We start from the raw sequence: 24,488 nt of genomic DNA, 5'->3' as shown, positions 1-24,488 counted from the left end.
GTGATTACCCAATCTACCAAAGAAGATGAGCAAAAATTATTCTACGGAAAGTGATGTTAGACATTGGGAGGTTGCTAGACTTTAGGGAGGTTTAGACGACCTTTATCTTCTGCTGAATATCACCTTATGTGGGAATATGTTGAAGATAAATGAGTAACCAAGGCGAAGAAGGAAGAGTCTATACACAGCAGTAGCAAGTAGATTTCAGCAGTTTGTAGCTCATAGAGCAATATTAATGCATTGAAATAAAAGTAGGTATCTTGTAGGGAAGCTGAGAATCACTAAGGCACACATATACCGACATAACCTGCATTTAAAGTATAAACTTGGTCCTCACTAGCTGTCAGGTTTTGCGCCCGTTGTGTCAAATAACTTGCTATTTACTGGATTACATTTTTATTCCCCAATACATTATTTTACCTGCACAGCTCTAAGTCATCATTGTTATCAGTGTCCTGATTGGTTACATAAACAATCTTCTTAATATTCAATGACCTTTCTACTTGTTTCTCATCCACCCTCTAGTTGCCTGCTCCCAGGTTACCAAATTGGAACGCAGCAACAAAGTGTGCACCTGCTACAATGAGTAAAAGTAGATGAGGCAGGTGGTTTCTGAACAAAGACCCATCAAAGACTATACAGTTCACAGAAAGGAAAGTTAGAAATCAGATACAGGTTTCCAGCTGGAGGGGAAAATGTCCACTGAATGGTAGTAATTGCAGTGAGTCTTACCTATAAGTCTCAATAACAGCTATTTGTACCTGCAGTCTCCACCTGCTGACTTATAACTCAGCCAGCAGTTAAACAGCTGTGAAGCCCTGTCTCCCTGTCTCATTTTTCTCTGTGCTCCAACAGCAATAGTAGCATCAGCAGCGGCAGCCAGAGATAGGCAGGGCTGTTGCTTGCAGCCTTGCAGACGGCCTCCTCCTCACCATACACACACACACTGCACAGACTTCTACTATCAATGCGTTTTGATACAAAACCAAGGACTCAGAGTGATGAGAGAAGAGCGTTAGTCATGGACAACAGGTATTTCCTTTCTAACATATTCATTTTCATTCTTGATGCTTAGTGGTATGGCTAATGAAATAACCATTTGCGATACCTAGCTTGAGTGGGAGACTGGAGGATTGGAGGCGGCCGCGGAGAGGAGGATGAAGTGGGAGGAGTGAGATGTGATGAAGTATGTGTGTGTAGGGGGGAGGGAGGGATAGAAGGGGAGGAATGCCAAAATTGACTTTTAGACTCCGGAAGCCTACGTCTTTCAACCTCCGTTGCTTTTCAGTTGCAAATGATTCGGGACTGGAGGATTGCAGGCAGCCTGGGTTGTTGCCTGGAAGTCGATTGATTTCCATCTTTCAGTCACTAGTTGGAATGGGCCGCGCGTGCTGGGAGGGGGTGGCAGTAGGGAGGAGGATGCTGGAGCAGAGTTCTTGAAGCTCCACTCCTAGGGGAAGCCGAGCTGTGTGGGAGCCTCTTCTTGAGCCGAGAGCGTGTGAATTGGAAAGGATCCTGAGGGCTGGCGAGCCCCAGCTCCTCTCCGGGAAAGCAGCCGCTCTCGTCTCAGAGATGCGCCTAGCCTTCGCCTGCATCACACTGCAGTAAGTTCAACTCGTCAGGGCTGGCAATTTGGCTTCTGGGTATGTGTGCGGGGGAAGGGAAGCTGGAAAGTTAGAAGAGCATAGCTTTGAATTTTCCGTGAAATGTGAAATCGGTCTGTCTCCTTGACTCCTGTCCTAGTTATGTGATAGTCGCTTTACTCTGTCATTTGCAGATGGATACCGATTGTTTAGGTCTGCAGAAATTGCCCAGTCCATTGTGATTTTTAGGCAACAATATTGGTAAATGTGTCCCAGATTTAATCGCAAGAGTGGTCACCCGAAAGTTAGGATGAGATGGCAGCTTGCCTTTTCAAAAAGAAGAAAAAAAAATTATAGAGGTGGCTCAGATTTCAAATGCCCTAATTAATTGGTACAAGTTTCATTCCAGATTGATCTTCTAATCTGTAAAACAAACAAGGAAACAACACAAAACAAAAATGTCTTTGATTTATCTCATAAAATGAAATAAAATGTGAATTTGGTCTGTAGATGACTGCTAACAGCCTGGGGAACCCTGATAATTAGATAAACATGCAAATACCGTTTAGTGGGTGGGATGGAGGGCTCCCCCACTTTCTTACAGATGCCTAATCCTCCCCTTGAACAGTGAGTGTTTTCCTTATGATTTCAAAGTGGAGATTTTTACATAGATGGATCTATACTTAGAAATGAAGCAGCATTGTGCCCACTGGCAGGAAATGAAGGCTTAAAAAACTTTCAAAAAACAACTTCAACTGGTTGCTCAAATTGCAGATAGCCAACTCTTAAAAATAGGTCAGTAAGGGCCAGCCCATTGTAAAGCAAATGAACAAACGTGAATGCAGGCAGGGTAGGAAAGGTCTTTCACTAAAAGAGAAAGTAGAGACAACTAATCTCAAAAGGTTGGGGAACAAATAGTTTCTCTCACATAGACCAGATATTTTACATTGATAAAAAAAGAAAAGCCAAAAGCAAAAACAAACACAAAGAAAGAGGAAAATAAGAAGGAAGTTCCTCAAGTAGAAAGGATGTTACACAAAAATGTTAGACTTAGTTGGAGGGTCATTAGTGAAATTATTGTATTACTATTTTTTTCAAAGAAAGATTAATGTAAAAACAGAAGTTACCTAAAACAGAATCCAGTATTTTAAACCAGACACTTACATATGTTAGCATAAATTGTGTAGTATAAAGTGGTTCCAAACTTTTGAAATAAGTATTGTGAAAGTGCAAAGTATTTCTGAAATTCTCCATCATTAGAAGAGAGGAAATTAAGGGCACTCTTATACTATCATTTGAGTTTTAAATTGTATTAGTCTTTCTCTAAACTACCTAATCTTCATTACTTCACCAAAAATAGAACATGTCCAGGATGTAATTTGAATTGTTTTGTCTAATTAGCTACTTATCTCAATGATCTCTAATATAAAAGCTTACTTAGTATTTTTGGCATGGTTATTGTAGGAATATCCAATTTATTACAGGCTACCCTTTCTGCACATGAAATTTCTCTGTGCATAAACTCTACATGTGACTTTGTGAATCACTGAGTAAAATATAATCCAGGGAATGTATTTGTTATGAGACTGCGTATGTGAGGGCAAGTAAAAATTTTACATTGCAATAAAAAAGAAAAGATCTAATCTCTATGTAAAGATTAGAAGGAGTGAGTTCTCAAGTAGTTCCACAATACTCTAAAATACATGAATACTTGAACTTCAGCTATGCAGCCAACAAGAAGAGAAATCAGTCTAAGAGCACTCATAGCAATTTGTTAAGATTTTTTTAAAGAAAACAACTTCAGGAGGTGGAGTTGAGTTGTAGCAATGCATTTGCTTCACACTTTTTTTATCCTATGGGCAAAAAAGCTCATACATATTGGAAGATGATGGCCAACAATTATTTTTTAAATAAACAATTATTATAATGCTTAAATCATAGGTCAGATTTGTTGGGACAATGTCTGAACTAGGCAAAGATCCTATGACTCATGATTTTCCTTGCACAATATTTAAAGAAAGAGGAGTTTCAGCCAGACAAGTCAGGCAAAGATATCTGCTAGTCCCTAAATCTAATTTTGCCTACTAATAATGACTATGATGTGATATATAGGCTTGAAATGACATTTTGAGATTGTCCTATCCTGAATGGCCTCAGGAACACAGCAATATTTACATATGCATGACACAGTTGCAGAATTCTCTTAAAAGGAATACCTTTATTTTAGGAGCACATTGCCCAGATGATGCTTCAGGCAAAGCTGAGAACAAGCCTCCTTTTGTCTTGCTGTCTTCCATAGCACTTTCTCTTGTAAAACACCAACATGAAATTTAACCTCAACTATGAGTCTGAGTACCATATCTATATACTTATTCACTGTTTTTTATTGACAATAAAATAATTTACCTCCTTGAGAACTCCTTGGGTTATTTCCATGTATGATTTGGTCATCACAGAATATGTGAATAGTTGAGAATTACTCTGAGTGCATTAATTCCAGGTCAAACACTTCTTTAAATATCTCATCTCATTTATGGTACAACAGAAATAAAAGGGAGATGACACTTTTTTCCCATTGAGAAGAAATTCAATCCCAAAGGGAATAAAATCATTGTTGAAAACAACATATTTGGTTAATAGTGGGCTAGGATTAGTCCCTAAGTGTGACTGACTGTACCCTAGTCTCTTTGCTATTAAAATGGTACTTTTTTATTAAAATGGTACTCACTGTGGATCAGGTGGGCTAAGCGTATCACATTGTGGATTCGGTGGGTTGTGAGTACTTAAGATTATGCCAGGTAAGAGAGATTTCCTGCTTTGTTGATATCTAAGATTGAAACAATCAAAACTGGAACATAAATTGACCCCAAATCCAAACTTGGCATAGTCACCATTACAATTTCAGGTTCTGCTTTGGATTCACACACTGTGGGAATGAATCTGGGGTCATTGCCAGGAAGAAAGATGATAGAGTTAATATGGGAGGAAAGAAATTGGAAGTTTCAAAAAATAAGGGGCATAAAAGGAAAACAAAAGGAATCGCATGGTAGGATGCTAGTATAAACATACATACAGATGATTTGTACTGAGGGACACTAAAAAACAAATTCTTTGAGCTGTGTGTGGGATCAAGATCACTAAAGTCATGGATAAAGCCCATACTCTAAATATCTCTTTAAGTAGTTGTTGAATCTGATATAAAGTTAGACTAGGCTTATCTTCAGACAATTTTCTTTGCATATTTTAGTAAAAAGAGAAAAAATGATGTTTCAAAGAAAAGTGTGGGAAAGGCCAGATGTTGACTGAAGAGGTAGAACAGAGCATGGAAATATCACTGGTTCTTATAGAATCATTTCCTGTAAATTTGCCAGAAAGCAAAGGCCATCTTTAACTACTGTGGGTAAAAACAAAATGGTTCATTTAGGAGTTAAAATGTGAAGTGTTTCAGAGCCTAGCATGACTACTGTCACTTGTCTTCTTATCACAGAAGACAAACACTGACAAAGAATAAAATGAAAATGTTATAGGCATAGAGCCAAACAATATTTTAGGATTGGTCTTTCTCAGCATGCTAAATTTAAACAGCTGAAATTCTTTTTTGAGGATTATCTGAGTCAACAATTTGAAATGAAGGATTTGCCTTTTAATAGGCAATTTGTATCACATTGTAAATTTGAAACACAGTGTCCTTGACTCAGTTATTTTTGATTGGCATATTGCCAATCACTATAGATGCGAGGAGCACCAAAACTGTTACCTCTGAAATCAGAAAATACATGAATATCCCCCATGAGCAAAGTTGATGCTACTGAGTTGCTGTCAGATATGTGAGTGGTGACTGAGCATTACGAATGCACTCACCTTGTTAGCATGATTCATTCTCTTGTTATTTCTGACATTTCTTGTTGAGATTGGGAATAGAGTTTTGAGTATTGATTTTTAAATGAAATATTAAAATGACTCTTTTGCCATTGACTCTCGTTCTCTTACAGCTTAAAAATAATGATAGCAATTTTTATTGAGTGCTTACTACATGGCACTTGCTTTTATAAGTGTCAGATACATTTAATCTTGACAATAATCTCATTTAATAATCTTATTAATATTCTCCCTTCCCATTTTATAAAAGAGCAAACTCAGGATTGATAAGGTTAAATGACTTTTCCACAGTTACAGACTGGTAGAAATAGAGCTGGGGTTTGATTCCAGACAGTATGGTTTTAGAAACCATGCTTTTAAACAAAAGGTCCTAAATTCACTATTACCTATCACTGGCTTATTATAACGCCACTATGTACATTTCTTGTGTCTGTATGTTAGTTAAGTGTTTCACTGCATGGCACATCTTTGTCCCCCAAGCTTAGTGTTTCACACTTTGGGGATTCTATTTGGATTCTACCAATGACCCAAATGTCTGTGATTCCATCAAAACATGTGCTTGCCTTGAGTATTCTACAGAAGATTAAAACTGTCTGGTTTCTACACTGAGGAGGCAAATCAAGATGTATTTATGTTTGGAACTTTAGCGCTTAGCATAACACAGTATTGAGCTCAGTAAACATTTCTTTTATTAAACTGAATTCAGTCCCCTGAAGGGAAATGGAGATCCACTTCCACAGTATTTATCCTTTTTCCCTCCCCAAAAATAGGCCTGGAGAATCTGTTTTTCAAATGCAAGATCTAAGATCTGAGTCAGAGAGTATATTTTAATAAGAAGAATTCATGATGGGTAAAAAGTTACATGAGTTTACATGTACTAATTTCTGTGTTTCTGATTGAATGCCCTTTATCCAAAATGTTTAGGGCTGGAAGTATTTCAGATTTTGGATTTTCAAAGAATTGGAATATTTGTATATTCATAATGAGATATCTTGAGAGTGGAACCCACATCTAAACATGAAAATTGCTTCATATATACCATATACAAATAACCAGAAGGTAATTTTATATGCTATTATTAACATGCATGTGTTTTCGTGTCACATGAGGCTAGGTGTGCACTTGAAAAGGTTTTTGATTTGGGACAATTCAGACTTCGGATTTTTGGATTAGAGATGGCTGTATTACACATTTAGTATACACTTGATGATATTTTTAGACTCTGACAGATGCTATATTTATTTCCAGTTCATAAAATGGAAGTCTTTTTATTGATACCTAATTTCTAGAGCCTAGGTATTAATGTATCATTAGAGTGACAGCAAAAACAAATATTAGAATAAGTGAGCCATCAAAGACATTCTGCTCTTCTGGGACAATAGTGTGAAGTTGTGAAATCATGCTTTTTAATTATTTCTTCAACTCTTATTTCCTTTGAGGAAAACATTTTAAAAGATTTTAATTCAGTCACAGCTAACCAATCATATCTGTAAGCAGAAAAGTGCTACTAGAGAAGAAAGAAGTGATAGTTGGTAGAGGGAAAAATCAATCCCCAACCCTGCTTTCCCAAACCATTTTTAGTTTATGTGATTATTTGAATGCTACTTTCTAGGGATTTTATAAGTTTCTTTTAATAATTATTTAAGTACCATAACTGGCCATAACCAATGCCTTTCTAAGTATAATACTGTATATAAAGTGCCATCTTAGGTTAAATCATTCCAAGTTATTTTTTTCTAACCCACATAGGTGAGTTATCAATTAAGAATCATAATCAGATGGGAAGAGAAAAGTGGCAGCTATGTAAAATGTCTTTGGAATTTCACCAATAGTAATCATAGGGTGAAAATAACCCAGTGAGGCAACTGGAACTTGTTTTATAGCATATTTTCTTTGCCTTTAAGGAATCACAAATTTTGATTGTTCATGATGAGATGGAGTTGTGGATAATAGTGCAGAAAAATCAAAACTTTTCAATATGCTAAGAAGCTTATTTGAGTTTCATCATTCCCTTCTTAGGTACTATAGTTTAGAAGGTAAAAACTGGTCTCTGCATTCAAGCTATCTGGACTCAAATCCTTACTACATGGTTGACCTTCAGAAAATAAATTTGGTGCTTTAGATTTCTTCTTGTGATACACAATTTCAATTTACATGGGATACTGTCTTAGATAAAGTATTGGTATTAAGGAAAATGTTCTAAACAAAACCTAAGTATAAAACAGTCCTACTTTAGTATTATATTATATTGCTTAAAAGTTTTTTTTCTTTTTGTTAAGTTACAAAGAAAGAGGTCACTGTTAACATAGATACACCTAAACTAACATAACACACTTAAACTACCCAGGTAAGTGGTTGGTACACAATTAGCCCTCAGAGATTTTAATTCCCTTTCTCTTACCTGAAGCCATAAAAGGCCTTTCAATTTTCTTATCATTCTTAAAATATAGTCAGATTTATCATCCATTTAGTGTAGCAAATGATGCTGTGCTTTGTTCTATACTTACTATTCTGCTATTTGTACCTAAGGATACTGAGAAAAATGTGACCTCTTAAGTGAAGGAACCTGTTATTACCAAGATTAACAACCTCTGAGTTTTATGAACCAGAAAGGAGAAAGAAAAAGAAGTGCTGTGGAAAGCAATACAGAATCCTTGACCTGAAAACAGAACTTAGAGCAGAAAATATGAGTTTGTAGTTTATTCAGCATCTTGTTTTGCTGATACAGAGAATATAAGGAAGTATTTCTTTCTTGGCTTTTCATCAAGGAATCCCTTTGCTGGCTAATGAAAAGAAATAGGGCTGTGGAATTCTCACTTGTCATGCTTTTCCCCATGTGGATTTTGGAAATTGTAATACTCAGCTACTTCTGGAAAGTTTAAGGTTCATGTAAACAGAAATGTTAAGTCTCTCACCTTAGGAGACAGCGTCACTAACACCATGACCTGTATCCTATTCATTCTTTAGCCATTGACTGACTACTCTGTGAGGCACCATGCCAGCATCAGTGAAGGACAACAGACAGGTTTCTATAGTAATAAAAGTCACAATCTCTCCAGTGAGCAAGAAACACCCAAGCAAACATACCTAGACAGGAAACAAATACCTTGTTTGTTATTGCTATTGTCATAATGCTATGAAATGAACAAATTGCTAGTGATGAGTTGCAATTAAGTATTTGTTTATCTATTTATTTAATTTATCTATTTATTTATTTGTTTGTTTGGTAGCAATTGGGGTTTGAACTCAGGGCTTCACACTTACTAGGCAAGTCCACTCCTGTAGAGCAAATTGTCCATGCTGAGAATAGAAGGTCCTAAATACCCAGGAACAAACTGACTTCTAGACACACAAGGACCACTCCCACCCTCTGTCTGTATGGTATGGAAAATCACAAGGAAACTCCCTGTACAGCTATCTTAAGCAGACAAAAATGCCTTTTTTTCTTTCTCAAAAATGGATAACAGGAAGATAAAACAGGTCATGTCTGGGGTTGGTACCAATGGGAGGGGGAAGATGTAAGGAAAGTATAAGGGAGTCTGAATGTAGTAGAAATATTATGTACCTATGAATGAAAATTTTAAAAATGGAACATGTTGAAATTATTACAGGAATGAGGGGAGAGGAGATAAAGGAGAATGATGGAGGGGGTGAATTCAACTATGATATATTGTGAGAACTTTTGTAAATATCACAATGTATCCCCAGTACAAAAATTAATAAAAAACATACAAAAGGAGACAGTAAGTTCAAGGGAATTTCATTCCTGAAGTAATTCTTAAGACCAATACAGATGAATTCATGGTCAATCAGAATTTTAGAATGATTGAGCAAAACATTTTCATTTAGTCAGAAACATGACTCCTACATTGCTTTTCCCTTTCCCTTTATATTATAGGATTATTCAGTTTTGGGCAGCTTTAAAGATTAAAAAATGCAAGTACTTAATGTTGCTTAATAACTTCTCTTTCCTGTCATATTAGTTTGCACATTAAGGATCTGTAACTTCCCCACACTTGTCCCAAATTACTAGAGTCTAGAAAGATCACACAAGTTGATGAGTCACTTCGCTATCATGTTGTTCTTAATAAGAGTTCTGGTTACCAGGAAGGGTGCTGTATTGTTACATAAGATTGTTTGCCTCAGCTTATGTTAGAACTTTCTATTTGGCAAATAGAGGCTCCTTTTCTGTCACACATTAAAGAAATCATGGCATTAGAGCCATTCAGAGGAGGGCTATTTTGTTTAGGGTCTCTAGTTTTGAATGTGTTTTGTCCAAACTCTTCTAGAAACACATTCTGAAAGTGAAGTGGTACAGATTTTGATCTTCAAGTGGAAATTTAATGCTTCTGTTAATGCTTCTGTCATCCAAGCTACCTGAGTGACTACTTGGTGGTACATTTGGTGCTTAAATAACTATGTTAGCTTCATAAAAGCACTTATAAAAACAACAAAAAAGGCTTGAATGGGGCTTTAATATTGTTATTCTCTGTGGGTAGGTAAATGTCCTTAAATTCTTGGTATTAGTGATTTTGTGGAAAAGAAAGCAAGAACATTTTTTTAAGGGTGATATATTTGTCAATATGATAGGAATGCTATATTGATCAAAATTTCTTCCCCACATTGAAGAAATGAACACTTGTACCTTATAGCCAGGGAGCATCTTAGACAAAGAGAACGTACCATACACTCTAGTTCTTTGACATTTATTTTGGTGGTCTTAATGAGTTAAAATTTAAATTATTTTCTGAGATAAAGAAAAGATGAAGAATGATACTATGTGTGTTAAAAGAAGAAAATAGAAAGAAATCATTCCTTTTAAAAGTTTTAAAGTTAAATATATATATTTTTAATTCTAAGGACTCCGTACAGTCCTTTACAGGCAAAGCATTTGTTGGAATCTCTAGGAGTAGGATTGAATACAAACTGCCCTGACTCATTTAATCACAGAATCTGTCCTTCTGGGAGTATCTATAAATACACGTTTGAAAACCCTAGAGTGCTGTTTAAGAAGTACTGATCTATTAGCATTCAATTACTCATTTAAAAAATTTGAGCAACTACCATACATCAGAATAGTAGATTATGGAAAGGAAATTATGAATAAAGACTGACCTTGACCCTGACCCTAAGGTACTCCTAAACTGGGAGTTGGAGGAAGCGACATAGATGTAGAACTTAAAACTCCATGTGCTATAATGCTTCAGTAAAAAGTGGGCACATGTTGCTATAGAAGAACAAGAGACTAAAGAATTAATCAGAAAATTTAGAACCTGAGTTGTCTTGAGGAATGACTAGAAATTCAGTCAGAAAAGGACAATAAAAGTACTTCTAAGAATATATCCATTTTATGTATTCTATAAAAAAGTATATGATTATTCTTTCATTTTGCTATAAAACCAGTATTCCTTTCATTTATGTAAGCATAAATCTTGCATGAAGAGATAGCTATAATGAAAAAGAGATGAAAACAAGAAATGAGGAATGAGGCATATTAATTTAGTTACCTAGATGTACACCTAACCTTTGGCACAGGTCAGAATCTCTGGGAAAAGAGTGTTAGAGTGAAATAAAAGATAATTTAAGGATAAATCTTGATGCACCCTAAGATTTTTATAGCAGATTAGAATAGACAAGCTTTCAAAGAGTAAAAATGTAATTGTCAGCTATCTGGCATTCTGCAGGCCAGGGAAAAATAGAAGAATGACAAAGTATTTGTCTCTTTTGAATGCTGCTGAGGGATTAAATAAGATGAGGACTGAAGAATATCAATTGCATTTGAACAAAGGGAGATCATTGGTGATTTTAGCTAAAGATGTATTGTTGAAGTCATGGGGTAGGGGGAGAAACCCAGATGAAAATGTGTTGAGTGAGTAGGAGTTCAGCAAAGGGAGGCTGAGTGACTCATTCAAAAAGCTCATCTATGAAGGTTTAAAGAAAGATAGAGCTGCTTCTAGAGAATCGGAGGTAGAAGAAGCTTTTACTTTTCTGAGATAAGAATTTTTAGAGGAAATTTAAGTATCTATGAGGAGAAAGTGATTGAAATTATATGAAGAAAAGGAATGATTGGTGGATCTCTAAGAATGTGGGATTGATAAGATCTAAAACATGACATCTAAATTGACTTTCATCCAGAGGAACACCCTCTGTTTGTAAAGACAGTAGAAAGAAGGGGAAGGAACAAGCAGAGTAGGTTTTGAAGTGCTAATGTTAGAACATTTCTGGAATTTAAATTTCCTGGTAGAGTTAGATCAAAGTAGAGGAAGCTTGAAGCTTTGGACAGGTTTAAGGAGCTATTTACCAGAGTCATATATCATGATCTAGGCTATTTAAGTTGATGGTCATGAATTTACAATGACAGCAAGTTACCTCAATGTGTAACTCTATTTCAGCTGCTGTGATGTGGAATACAACATGCAAGTAGAGTTGAACCAGGCTGTATTGTTTTATTTTGCTTTGACTTTTACACTTAGGGTTATCTATCATCTTATTATTTCTTCTGATTTAGAAATCTGAACGGCAGTTTAGAACTGGTTAAAGTATATAGGTTGGCAAGGCTTTGGCATAAATCCCTTCACCATCATACCTGCATTGACATTCCTCCCCATTTCTGGTAAACCATTGCCCAATGACTTCATTGTGAATCTTGGCATTTCTGGGAACTTCTTGTCTTTGGACTCACAAAATATAATATAGTAATCATATTGCTCTCTATACCTTCTAGCAACTACCAGTACCTTGACATACTTTGTTTTCTTCCAGTAACTCTGCTCTTTCTTGTTATTATACAGACATGATCCAGTACACAACTTAAATAACCATCTTGCCAAATCTTCATTCCCTTTTACTCTTTTCCTTCCGTTTTACAGCTGGCAGAATCCTTTCCCTTCTTAACTGAGCAATCTGGCTTTGTTTTTTCACTTGGGGTGTTGAATGTTATTGAAAATCACAAAACCATGAAAACTGGTGTCATAATACATTTATGATCTTCCATTTCAGTCTGACCCTGGTGATTTTCGTAAGTGCCCATGATATATTTTCCCTCCTATGCTCCACAGCAGCCTTCTAAAGCCCTGCTACACACACACTTCACGTTTCCTTAAGAAAAGAGAGACTTGTGTATTTTAACCTCTTTCTCTTTGTGTCATTTATTTTTAACTTTGATATTGATACTTAAACATTTAAATTAAATTTGGATTTTAATTTAAAAATTGTTACTATCTATCAGACTTTAACCTCACTTTCCACCAACCCCTACCTTCTCTGTATTTTTTGCTTTCAGACAATGCTATGTAACATGGCCCCTCTTATGTGTTCAGCAGTGTCTATCGGCACTCTACTCTCTTTTGATCCTGTGTTCCTTTGACATTAAGCTACTTAAGTGTCCTTACTGCCAGTGCTACCTTTTCACCTTGTACTTCCATTGTATGTTTCATTTTTAAAATTATTTTCCAATGCTCAGAACAGTACCTGGCACAAAACATTGAATTAAATAAGTGAGCTATGATAATGTTGCTTTCTTACTTGGAGATGATGAGTTGCCTTATAAAGCATCTCCCAGATTCAATAATACTTTCATGTTTTAGTCTATTCTGTTAAAGAGGTACATGACCATCTCCCTGAAATGCATGAGACCTTCTCTTTGTCCAGTCTCAGTATGAATTGTACTGCTTCTGAAAAAGTGCCTGTCACTTAGCGTATTTTCCCTACTTGGTGCCTAATAGAAATAAATACATTTGCTTATTCTGGAGATGATATTTAATCATGATTCTCTGTTTTAAAAGAATGAGATTATTCTTAATTTGACAAGAGTGGTTATTAAAACTTTTTATGAACAATTTTGGAGCTTGACCTAGATGTAGACATTTGCTTTATTTGTAATATTTTATAAATTGATTTTGGTATTCAGTTGTGAACCTGAATATAAAGAGGAGGAAAGACAGGGTTGTTTTCAGGATTTGACAGTACCAAGCATGGAGACTGGGAGGATTTGAAGGAAGTAAACAGAAGGCTAAAGAGAGAATAGAATATAGCCTCATCTGTGTGCCCCAGGCTGTCAACTTCTCAGCGGCTTATTTCAGTGCCACTTGTTCAGGTCCTTGATTTCTTATAATCCTATATCACTTTCTTATTCTTTCCAAAGAAACAATTTACCTAACGAGACAAATGAAGGCATTTTTAGAAGGAAAACATAATTTATATCAAACCTTATCTTCAACCAGATTCATCCATAGCCGTATACGACTCTATTTTGCAAGCATAAGCTTTCATTTATCTCTAGCTGTCAAAATCATAGAATGAGATTGTCCCTGAAATGGCTTTTGAATTTATAATATATCTTTTCTATTGAATTTATAATATATCTTTTCTATGTGATTTTACTTAAGCAATACAAATATGGTTAGCTGTGACCTAAAAAAAAAAAAAAAAGAAGTTATACTTACTCAATTTGCCTAACAATATAGTTTGTGTCCTCATTAATTTTACCTCTAAGGGCTTTTTCTTTTTTTTTAATGTAATTTTACAAGGAAATGAAAGCTATAGAATGAAAAGACTCTCAGACTGGGAAATTCCATTAGTTGTTATGATAGGTGAATTCTGATAAACTAAGGCATTTAGGGACTTTTAAACTTGTGTCTTTTTTCTCCCTTTTTGGTTGTAGACATTAATGAAAGTGATTAATATATTTCTGTATATTTACCCCAGGCCATACAGGAAAAAAAAAAAAGAAAGAAAAACTAATTTTGAGTTTGGGTAAATGAATTCCTGGATAGATCTAAGTTGAATATTACATCTACCTTGATTGAGTCAAAATTCCCTGTGCCTTATGTGTTTTTCCAAAAGTGGGATTTTTTTCCCTTGTTATAAGATTAGCACTGTTCCCTTTCTATTTTAGTTATGAAGGAGATCAAGTGTACTCTATTTATCGATCCCTCTGAGGGCTTACTCTTCTCTTTTAAAATGAGTGAACTTTATTGTTAGCCTGAGACTACCCAGGGAATGTTTGGTCTCTGCTAGGTGATCAGTGACTCCACTTTGCTAAGTCATGTTCTGATGTGTGAGATGAGCTTCGCCACCTGCCTCTTTCCACGTGGAGTCTGTGATAGGTCATAGCCGGCCCTACTGTTCTAGAAGTTTGGATGGTCTGATGAAACACCAAAAATGAAATACACAAATTTTATTCTTTAGAGCCACAGAATGAAAGGGGCTGGTCTCTCAGTGCTGTCATGGCTTCCCATCCAAATGGTTGTAAAAGATCAAATTCCCACATTCTGAACTTGCCGGCCAGGAGGGTTCCTCCCTCTGCCTGGGATGCTGGTAGTAGGGAATTTTGGAAATGCCCTTGTGTGGAATAAGACAAAGCCTCAGGGAGGATCTACTCACTTGTGTTCTTAATCTTTACAAGGATTAAGTCTTTATTTTTATTCTTTGCAAGGATTATTTGCTAGTATGAGAGTGAATCAAAGTGAATGCCAAACATAACTGAGTCATGGTCTTCATTCCTGCCAGTGCTAGAATCTGAACCAGTTTTTATGTTCTAACTAGTTTTTAGAGTGGATGATAGAAATGTCTTTAGTGGACTGGCTCATAGATTCATTGCTCTTTTATGTGAAACATTTCCTGTCTGCTGCAATTCCATGGTGTTCCTGATGTTTTTTTGACAGTACTAGGGATTGAACTCAGGGCCTTGGACTTTGCTGAAGAGGTGCTCTACCACTTGAGCCACATCCCCAACACCTTTTTTGCATTAATTATTTTTAAAGGAGGTTCTCACATACTTGCCAAGGACCCTCTTCAGACCACAATTCTCCTACCTTTGTTCTTCCACATAGCTGGGACCACAGGCAAATACCACCATGCCTGGCTCATTGATTGAGATGGGGGTCTCACTAACTTTTTGCCCAGGCTGACCTCAAACCATAATCCTCCCTATCTTTGATTTCCTAGTATAAGGGATTATAGGCATGAGCCACTGTGCCTGGCTTATGCTGTTTCTCTTTGTCTGTGTCATACTCACCAAGGTGCAAGCTATTAAATCTTCATGCTTAAAAAAATTCTGCTAGGCCCTTTTAAACTTGTACTTCCCAATTTCATCTTTAAATAAGAGGGTTGTTTGAACCTACATGGAGACAACCTTGAAGCTTACTTTCACAGTGTTATTTTGCTGTCCATTTTCAGACATATGAATCATTACATAAAATATGAAGATGAAGGAGAAAAACTAAAGAATTGAGCATTCTCTTTATGTTACTCAGTCTTTTAATTATATTACAGTCTCATTTCACCTTCAGGCCTACCAATGATTTTTTATTTTCTTATTTCTCTTACTCTAACAAATAAAAAATATTACCATTTATATTTTGACTATAACTCGTGAAGAAAGCAATGGCCCATTCTTCCAGTTTTCATACCTGTGACTATTCTCACAAAGATGAAAATGAAAATGGCCAATCCTTTAAGATTTTTTCCTTGGGTGGTACTCTGGTTTGAACTCAGGACTTCAAGCTTGCCAAGTAGGTGCTTTAACATTTGAGCCATGCCCAGCCCTTTTTGCTTTGGTTATTTTTAGATAGGGCCTGGTGTTTATGTCTGAGCCAATTTGAACTCCAGTTCTTCCATTAATTCTTCCTATGTGGCTGAGATGATGGAATGCACCACTGTTCCCAGCTGAGATGGGATCTCCCTAACTTTTTTGCCTGGGCTTGCTCGAATCATCAACATCTTGATCTCCACTTTCCAAGTAGTTAGAATTACAGGTGGAAGCCATGGCACCTAGCCTATTTCTTTTAAGATTTAAAGCAACAAACTGGGAATAGGGATGGTACTGGGGATTGAATCCAGGGACTTGTGAATGCCAGGAAATCATACTACCACTTGAGCTCTGTCCCTAGCACTTTCGTTTTTATTTTGTTTTTGAGTCAGGGTCTCAAGCTACCTTTGCCTTGGCTGGTATATGTATGCTGCTATATGGAATTAAAGGAACTCTGTTTAGAAATAATATTTACTATATTATGCTGATCTTTACTACTAATTCTTTAGACAGTTATAATTTCAATATGCAATTTCAAATTTGATCTTAACATGTATTAATAATACTTAATCTGATTTTAAAATATATTATATATTTCCTAATTATGAAATACATTTACCTATAATCAATTGTTGTCATTCTCACCCTGCCATTTTTTGATAACTTCCTCTTTGTTACAACTTTATTCTCCTTTGTCATTGGTGTGACTGCAGTACCCTAATAATATTTTATTTGTTTAAGCCATCAAAAAGTATTTAGCAACAACTACTTGACAGGCAGTTAGAAAACAATGCCAAACACACACATAAAGAGTTTATGCCCCCAGTGAAATTTCAGTTTAATGAGTAATTGATATTAATCAATCATCTATTATCTAATTTAACAAAGATCTTTTGAGGATCTACTTAATGCCAGGTTTTATGTTAGGCATTGGTAATATGTTGTTAAAACAGTATATTCAAGAACTTATATTTTCTTGGAGGAGATGAAAAGTAAAGATTAAATATGTAATATAATTTTTATGCAAAATAAAGAAACAAGTGAGGGCAAAAGGAAAGAGAGTGATGGAGAGTGGGTACTATTTTAAATAATGTGCTATTTTAGATTTATTTTTAAAGTATGTCCTATTCTACAAACAGCTTACATTTGAAATGCTTCTTAAATATTCAAGTGGTGATGTTAAGTAAGCAGTTGGATAGATGAGGACAAAATTAAGGAGAGTTGTTGAAAATAAAAATAGAGTTGTGTGTTGACCTGAAAGCTGGAGTGATTATTCAGGGATTGAGTGTAAATGGAGAAGACATCCAACATAAGCCTGAGGCTAAACAATCTTCTTACTATAGAGAAGAGGTAGTGAAATCTGCAGAGGTACATGAGAAGAAGAGTAGGAGAAAGGTAAGAGAATGTGCTTCTCTGGAAGCCAAGCAGCCTGGTGTTGGAAGAAAGGCTGCTGAAGCATGTCAGTGGTTACCAAGGGCACCAGCCACATGACCATGGATAGGCCACAGAATGGACCAAGCATGCTCTTTGCTAACCTGGAAAGGGGTAGTTGCAGTGGAGTGGTGAACCAAAGCCTTGAAGCAAATAAAATGTGAATTACTGTCATTAAAGTGTAGCAAAAGCCAAACTAAAACCTAATAACCTCACAAATATATTGGAAGTCACACCTGACATGTCTACAGCCCAAAGGTGACTAACTACCCTGAAAAAGGAAGATCAGGAGACCCCAAAAGTTACCCACGGGGTCCCATAATCAGCAAAAATCATAGCCCTCTCCAAATCCACAAATAGAGAAGCAACTAGCACGAGAAGAACGATAAGGACAACTCACAGCTTAACACTGTTGGTCCCCCACCCCTGAAGTCTCCGTATGGCTCCAGGCTCCAGGCTCCAATACTCAGCTTTTGGCAGTAAGTGCTGCTTTCCAGCACACACAGGAACTCAGAGTTCCTTATTCCCCTCTACTACACGACCTAATACCTTTGTCCTGAAACACCAGGGAAACTGGCACCTCTGTATAAGCAGGACCCATAGCTCCCACTGCTCCATGGGTAATAGAAGGTGCAAGCCAATTGCCTTGGTTCTCCAGAGCCAGCAGCAGCACCACTGAAGACTGTGCCAGCAATCAGGATCCAGAACTCTGCTGCCCACAGGCTTGGCTCCTTGGTGCCTGCAGTGCTACTGTACTGCCTTCCTGGAGCCCATGCTTGGAAAGCAAGCCCCAGAACTCCTGCTGGCCAAAGACTTGGTTCCTCCATGCCTGCACCAGGTGCCATGGCTCCTGGAGCCTATGCTCTAGCAAGTGGGCCCTAGGGCTTCTACTGCCTACAGGCTTGGTTCCCCTGTGCCTACAGCAGCATTACTGTACAGTGCTCCTGGAAGCCCATGATGGCAATCAGGCTCCAGAACTCCCGCTGCTTGAAGGCTTGGCTCCTCCATCATCTGCTGTGGCTCCTGTGCCAGCAAGCAGACCCAAGGGCATCTGCACCAGATGATTCAAGCCTGCTGGCTTTGCTGCCCCACAGGCACCCTCAACTTGCTACTCAGTGCTAGGAGCCCACTGCCACACATGCAAGTGAACCCCAGGCTTTGCTATTCTGCTGGCACCAGGAGGCTTTCCTTCCCACAGAGCATGGAAGCCCAGTGCTAACCACCAAGCCCTCCCATGGGATAGCCCCCACTCCCCTATCCAAGAGTGGAAACCCAAGTCCTCCACTCAGAGGTAATCTGCCATTCTGCAGGTGCCAAGGGACCTGCTTCCCTAAGGCACAGAAAGGCCAAGTGCTTCCCACTGTGCCTGACCACATGAGAGCCCCTGCTTCTCTGTTAAAGAGCACAAACACCAGATTCAAAGAGCAAGAAAGCCAGCTTCCCCACTGAGAGGAGGAAAGTTGTAACCTGCTATTCTGTGGACAGCACCAAACGGCCTGCTTCTCCAAAGTGTACAGAGGTAAAACACTTCCCACTGCACTGGTCTACAGGAGAATCCAGTCTCCCCTGTCTAAGAGCTAGAACCCCAGCTCCCCCACTGAGTGGCAACCTATTACTCTGCAGCTGACAGGAAGCTGGCCTTCCAAGGTGCACAGAGGTCCAGCTCTCCTCCCCACTGTCCTTGATGAGAGACTCTACTTCCCTGTGAAAGAGCAAGAATGCCAGATTCCTCACTAAGGGGAGGTAAGCTGTAACTTACTACTCTGCAGGTGGCACCAGAAGCCCTGCTTCCCCAAGATGCACAGCAGCCCAGCACTTCACACTGTGCTCCTTGCAGGGAGTCCCACCTCTCTTGTCTAAGAGCTGGAATCCAAGCCCATCCACTGAGTGGCAATCTGCCAATGTGCAGAAAGATTACACAACACCAAATCATCAGGACCAAAAAAGAAATACCCCCAAACACATCATAATCAAAACACTCGGCACACAGAACAAAGAAAGAATTCTAAAGCTGCAAAGGAGAAAAGAGAAGTACCACATAAAGGCAAATCCATTAAAATAACAGTTTCTCAACTCAGACTCAAAACACAAGGTCATGGAAAGACATAATTCAGGCCCTGAAAGAAAGCTATTGTTGACCTAGACAAGTCTATCCAGCAAAACCATTCTTTCTAATTGAAGGAGAAATTAAGACCTTCTACAACAAGGAAAAACTAAAGGGATTTGCAACCACCAAGCAAGCACTATAGAAGATATTTAAAGGACTTTTACATATAGAAGAAGAAACAAGAGCAAGACAGGAAGACTCAACAAAGAATAAACCCTTTTGAGTGAGCAGACTAGTAAACAGGAATAGGTAAAACTAAACAACAGGGTAATAAAAATGACTAGAAATAACACGGAATCTCTCAATATTAACACTGAAGTAAATGAACTCAATGACCCAATCAAAAGACATAGAAACTGTGTTAAAAAAAAAAAAAAAAAAAAAAAAACAAGGCCCAACCATATGTTGCTTACAAGAAACTCATCTCATTGAAACAATGGCTTAGAGTCAAAGAGTGAAAAAAAGTTTTCCAAGCAAATGGACCCCATATTCAGGCTGGAGTAGCTATACCCATATCTGACAAGGTAGACTTCAGACTAAAATCAATCAGAAGAGACAATGAAGGTTGCTTCACATTAATTAAAGGAACAATTCATGAAAAGGAAATATCAATCCTTAACATATATGCTCCAAACTCAGGGGCACCCAACTACATTAAAAAAACAATCGAATGGCCCTAAGAACACAGATAGACCCTAACACAGTAATAGTGGGAAACCTGAATACTCCACTTTCACCAATAGATAGGTCATTCAGGCAAAAGATCAACAAAGAAACTTCAGAGCTACTCTGTATGTTAGACCAGATAGACAAGGTTGATATCTACAGAGTATTTTGCCAGACAACCAGGCAATACACATTATTTTCTGCTGCTCATGGAACTTTCTCCAAAATAGATCCTATTTTAGGACACAAAGAAAGTCTCAACAAATTCAAGAAAATCAAAATAATGCCATGCATGATATCAGATCACAATGGAATAAAACTAGACCTCAACAACAAAAGAAATCACAGAAAATATTCAAACACATGGACACTGAATAACACACTGCTGGAAACCTGTGGGTGACTGAAGAAATTAAAAAGTTCCTAGAATTCAGTGAAAATGAAATGTTTTAAATATAGAAATACATTTGATCTAATCCAGAGGGTTTAAAAGGATTTTTGAAGAAGTGATTATAAACTCAGTTCTGAGGCTGTGTCAGTATTAACTACACAGAAGAGAGTGAAGGTAGAGAAGCATATGAAAAGACTTTAGTGCAAGGCAAACTCCAGAGCTGAAAAAAATACAACTCTGGATGGAGTGGGCATGATATGAGAATGAACAGAAGTCAGATGGTGTAAGGCTGTTTTGTCTTTAACCTGAGACACTGGCAATAACTGAGGATTTAAGAGGCATGTGGAAATGTGAACAAAATGTGGGTTTGATGAGATTACATTAGCTGCAGTGCACAGGATAAATTGTAGGTCAGCTGGATGGGAAGTGATAGCCAGTCAGCAAGCCATTATAGTAATAATGGTGAGTGATAATTTTGCTTGAATTTTAGTATTAATGGTGTAAATGGTGAGAAAGAAAAATTACAGCACAGTTTATGAAGTGCAATTTGACAGGACTTGTGTCAGTCTGAATGTGAGTATATGAGGAAATGAGATAGAGAAAATAACAATGACCTTGAGATTTTGGACTTCTGGTGTTTACAAGAGGAGAGCCCATGCCTTGTAACAATTGAGAGAGATTTAGAGCAAGATTCCTTTTGTTTGTTGTTATTTATGAGAGGCTAACAAATTCAAGTTAAACATGAAGAATTTGAGAGACTTGGGAGCCATTCTGATGTGGCTACTAGAATTTTCTCTCTGTAGAATAGATAGACAATAGATGATACATAGATAGATAGATAGATAGATAAATGATAGATACATGATAGATGATAGATAGATGATAGATAGATACATGATAGATGATAGATAGATGATAGATAGATGGTAGATAGATAGATTCTACTGACCCTTAAGAATTGTATCAGGACTGAGCTTACCTGCATCCCACCAACCTCTATTCTCAAACGCAGAGACTGTCTTGGAATATTCCCTCTTCCCAGATCTTCCCAGCTTCCATGTTAACTGGCTGAAATTCCGTTACTTGATTTTTTTCTCTTTCTGTTGTCTCTCACATTGAACCCTTCCTTTTCATTTCCCATGCAGTTTAAAATTCTTATATTTCACTCAAGTGTACTCTTAACCTGCTCTATCTTCAGTTTTGGTCCTGCATTTTTTAATCCATTCCTTCCTTGATTCTTTCTTTTTTTATTGTCACTGTGAGTTTTCCTAAAGTATTTTCTGATTTTCTCACAGCCTTTCTCAAAATATTTCCTTTCTCCTTTTAGATAAGCTGTATATTTACCTTGGTCTGTCATTCAGGCCAAATTAAAAAAAAAGATTCCTCTTAGCTTGTCACAGTTGACAGCACAATGATTAAAAACTACCTAGTTTAAATTCTCACTTTAAAACCTACTATCTGTGTGTTTTTTTTTTGGTTGAGTTATTTAATCACAATTGTGACTTTTCAATGTGATTAAGAATAGCTACTTATTCACATGACTGTTTTATTTATTTTATTTATTATACTTAATTTTTATTATTGTTTTACTGGGGTTACATTGTGAACATTTACAAAATTTCTTATAAAATATCATACTTTAATTCACCCCCTTCATCATTCTCCTTTATCCCCCCTCCCATTCCTTGAATAGCTTCAACAGGTCTCATTTTTCCATTTTCATACATGTGTACAGAATACTTCTACCGTATTCACCCCTCAACCTCCTTTCCTTGTATCCTCCCCCCTCCCACTGACACCCATTGACCAGACAGGACCTGTTTTGCCTACCTGTTCTCTGTTTTTATAAAAAAATGATATTTTTGCTTGTTTAAGATATCTAGTCAGGGTGTTTCATTGTGACATTTCCATGTATGTATGTATTATAACCCAAATTACTTCATCCCCTCTATTTTTCTCCTTTCTACATTTGTCTCCTTCTTATGGTAATTTCAACAGGTTTAAAAGTTCTATGTTCACCTTCTTACCTTCCTTATTTTACCCTGCCTCTCTCCTATGTGACCACCCCTTAGCATAACCTGTCTTTCATAATATTGTTTATATTTGTGTTGGTTCTAAATTCCACATATGAGAGAAAATATGCAGTCTTTGGTTTTCTAAGTCTGGCTAACTTTTCTTAAGATGATGTTCTCCATCTCATTATGCACTAAATCCAATTAATTCTCTTTGCATAGTCCATGGTTCAAAGTTAGCATTACTGCATGCAGTGTCTGTTAGTATTCTGTTAGTCTCCCACTATGCCAATCCATATACACAGTCCCTCTGTCTGCCATTTTAGACTCCTTGAATTCTTCTGCTTGGAATGTTTTCCCTTTTCTCTCTTGAGAGCCCTTTCTCATAACACAATTTCTTTCTGTTTAAATTATTTGTCTTTTCTAGTAACAGCCCCATTGTCACTCTCTCCAGCAAGCATCCCTTTCTCTCCCATCCTGTCTTCCATTTTTAAATCAAGGTTCTGTTATACCAGTTTTATGTATTTTGAGGTATATACAGTCAGTTCCATGTATGTATGCAGCTTTATTATATCTGTTGTATGCAGTGGTTCATGAACAGAATGGATTTGTTTGTATAATGTTCATAGAATTCTAATATTTGTGAATGGATGATAGCAATGAATGTGGGTGATTACTTTGTGCACTGTAGATATCTCTCTTTTCCTTCCTATTCAAGCACAGGAACATTCAGGTAGGTCTTCTAAACCAACCATGGCTAATGCATTTCCTGTGCTCTTAGGAATTTTAAGGACATGCACATTTTAACTAAGGCCTTCTGGCAAAAATGCCCTTGCTTTTGTGCTCCAAGACCATAGTTTTGTTTTGTTTTTTCCTTAAGTTTTAAATCACTTGGAGAAATTAGTTTTCGAAGAGCTGGTGGAGTACATCTTCAAAATGTTCTACTCAGATATCTTCAGTAATTGGTTTCTTTTAAAAAAAAAAGAAAATGTTTAATATTTTTTGTCTTCTGTCTAATTTCCTCTGGTCTAAGCTCTGCTGGGCAGTGGTCATGGAAGCATGAATCAGGATTGATCCTCTTTTTATTCATGGCTATACTTGGTGGCAATTTACAGAGCCTGGATGAGGGTTTATTTTCCCCTCTGAAAAGCTTCTGGGATGTTTTTGTCAGGATTTGGAAAATGTGCTCTAGGAGCACAGTGATAAATTGAGTGCTGCCTCAGAGAAAGTCAGACTATCAGTGGACATATTTAGCTCCATTTGGGAAGCAGAGCAGGATTAAGACAGATATTTTAAGAAGCTGTGTGAAAACTTTCTAAGGTAGGAGAGAAGGTTAACCTGACATGGCTTTGTATTTATGCTCTGCCTAGGCATAAGGAACAGACTAAAGTCCATGGTCATTCAAAGATGAACTTTGTGTTTTCTTATAGTAGTTTAGTACTGAGGAAAAGTTGATAGTTAAATGGGGCTTAATGTTTTAATGTGTCATATGCAGAAAATAAAAGCAGAGTTAAATTATAGAAAGTACTGATTTGTTTTCCTTGGAAAAACAAGAAGTTAGACAAAGAAAAGAGGAAGATAAAATAAATATTAGAAAAACATCTATCTATCTACATCTATCGATTTCCATCTATCTAGCTAATCTTCATGATTATAACAAAATGCTCACTCTAGCAGTCTTAGTGCATTTTTTTCTGAAAAACATGCTTTTATACTATAAAAAAGGCATCGATTTAGGGACGATGCTTGGGATCAAACTGAGAATCTCATGCATGCCAGATGAGTGCCTACTACTGAGTTACACCCCAGCTCTCATTTCATTTTATTGTTCTTAAAACTTTAGACATTATTTTTTTAGCCAACTCTCAGAGATCAATTGTCCATATAT

At 37.0% G+C, this 24,488-nt stretch overlaps 1 protein-coding gene across 10 annotated transcripts in view; it reads left to right on the top strand.

Moving 5' to 3' along the window:
* The first annotated feature begins 854 nt into the window (after window positions 1-854).
* The window catches only part of Dgkb (diacylglycerol kinase beta), a 648,179-nt gene continuing 624,545 nt past the window's right edge, over window positions 855-24,488 (top strand). For 4 of the 10 annotated variants that reach the window (XM_074065064.1, XM_074065061.1, XM_074065063.1 and 1 more), the window contains exon 1: window positions 1,231-1,604. The gene's annotated coding sequence lies outside the window, so the exon portion shown is untranslated. Of the gene's footprint in view, window positions 1,033-1,228; window positions 1,605-6,386; window positions 6,522-24,488 lie in introns of those variants that run through there. The other 6 variants (XM_074065066.1, XM_074065062.1, XM_074065060.1 and 3 more) reach the window with 4 other exon arrangements.

This window comes from Castor canadensis, chromosome 2, assembly GCF_047511655.1.
Source record: "Castor canadensis chromosome 2, mCasCan1.hap1v2, whole genome shotgun sequence".
NCBI classification, from domain to species: Eukaryota; Metazoa; Chordata; class Mammalia; order Rodentia; family Castoridae; genus Castor; species Castor canadensis.
This window is presented reverse-complemented; position numbering and strand designations above follow the sequence as displayed.